Raw genomic sequence first — 1,725 nt, 5'->3', positions numbered from 1 at the left:
TGTGGGGAGCACAGCCCATCCATCGAGCCATCTGTGGGGAGCACAGCCCATCCATCAAGCCATCTGTGGGGAGCACAGCCCGTCGAGCCACTTGAGGGTGTGAGGGCCTCAGGCTGTCTTCAGGGCCCAGCCTTTATTCTCCCTGCAGGAGGGGTGGAATCCCTTTGTCTTTGTAAGTCTGTGTCTGCTTTAGGCAGAGAGGAAGCCAGAGAGCACTCCTGGGCCCATTTCTTCTTGATCGTCTTCATCTCAGAAGCCCTCCATGTTTTGGGGAGTCACACACTCTTCTGACACTGACTACCTGGAGGATCACAGACCCTGAAGTTTCGGGACTCTGCCTCACCAGCCCCTCTTCTGATGACAGCTGGACACGGGCTCCCTAGGCAACCCACACTGCTCCTGAGAACCGCAGATTTGGGGATCCTTACATCCCCCTCAAATTCACGAGAACGACTCCCGGGACGCAGGAAAGTGCTTTACGTACAATCAGCCTGTGTGCTTCCTTGGTTGCTTGTTCTGCTTGTTACAAAGGAAACCCATGAACAGCCCAGTGAAGAGAACAGGGGAGGTGGGTGCTGCTCTCTGAGGACCACAGGGGATCCCCAGCCTGGGTGCTCCCAACACTGATGCCCAAAGGTTTTATCTAGGCTTCATTATGCAGGTATGATTGATTAAGTCTTTGGCCATTGGTAATTGAACACAAACTCAGCCTCTGGCCCCTCCTGGGAGGTGGGGAGTGCAGGGGCTGGAATTTCCCTCCAATCACGTGGCTGGTGCCTCTGGTGACCAGCCCCTACCCTAAAGCTACCTTGCGGTCCCCCAAGAGTCACCTCATTAGGGTAAGCAAATGTGGTGAAAAGGGGTCTTTGTGAAATCAAAGACACCCCTATCAGGAAATCCCAAAGATTGCAGGAGCTCTGCCCCTGGAACGGGGCAAAGACCTGGTAGATTTTTTATTATACCAGAGTGCAAACCTCTCAATGTATTCAGATCGCCTTTGCTTTCTCTCAATAGCGTTCTGTGGTACTGGATGACAAGCTCACGCACACTGAGATTCAAAGGCATCTGTCCAGCGATGCATGAGCTGGGCAGCTCTGGAACGCAGCTCTGGAGGTTCAGCGCTCCACCGAGGTTGAGGCGGGAGCACTTGTCTGAGTGTCTGCAGAAGTGGGGCAAGGACAAGACATCTGGCTAAAGTGGTACGTCCCTGGTGAGAGGCTGGTGTGGCAGTCTCTCGGCGGTGTTGGCTTTGTGGCCTTGTTCCCTGTGGGCTTCAGTTTGCTCACACAGAGTCCCAGGCAATGGAGCTGGCTCAGCCCAGGGTCTCCCGATTAACTTTTTAATGTAGCTTTCCAAGTATATGCCTACCACTTTTTTGGGTCAAAGCTGCTCATGAGTAATTTTTGACGTCAAGAACATCATATAGATGGTTCCTCTTTGTGCCTCCACAGTCACTGGCTCCCATCCCAGAAAGCAGGTGCCAGGCGAGCATCAGCCCTCCTGCCAGTTTCGCCTGGTCCTGAGCCTGTGCTGTGGGCTCTGGGGGCTGATTTCTTTCATGCCTGTGTGACTCCTCAGTACTGTTTCTTAAAAGTCGCCGGATATGCTGGGCATGGTGGCTCACACCTGTAATCCCAGCACTTTGGGAGGCCGAGGCAGGTGGGTCACCTGAGCAACCTGGAGAAACCCCATCTCTACTAAAAATACAAAATTAGCTGGGCATGG

General features: G+C 53.5%; 1 protein-coding gene across 1 annotated transcript in view; it reads left to right on the top strand.

The window, feature by feature from the left end:
• Positions 1–1,711, top strand: part of LOC116528865 — an 8,106-nt gene extending 6,395 nt beyond the window's left edge. Inside the window, exon 2 of the mRNA XM_032246332.1 lies at positions 1–1,711. This exon is cut by the window's left edge and continues 4,334 nt beyond it. The gene's annotated coding sequence lies outside the window, so the exon portion shown is untranslated.
• The last annotated feature ends 14 nt before the right edge of the window (positions 1,712–1,725 follow it).

This window comes from Sapajus apella, unplaced genomic scaffold (genome assembly GCF_009761245.1).
Source record: "Sapajus apella isolate SASKATOON/1434 unplaced genomic scaffold, GSC_monkey_1.0 scaffold60, whole genome shotgun sequence".
In the NCBI taxonomy this organism is placed as follows: Eukaryota; Metazoa; Chordata; class Mammalia; order Primates; family Cebidae; genus Sapajus; species Sapajus apella.
This window is presented reverse-complemented; position numbering and strand designations above follow the sequence as displayed.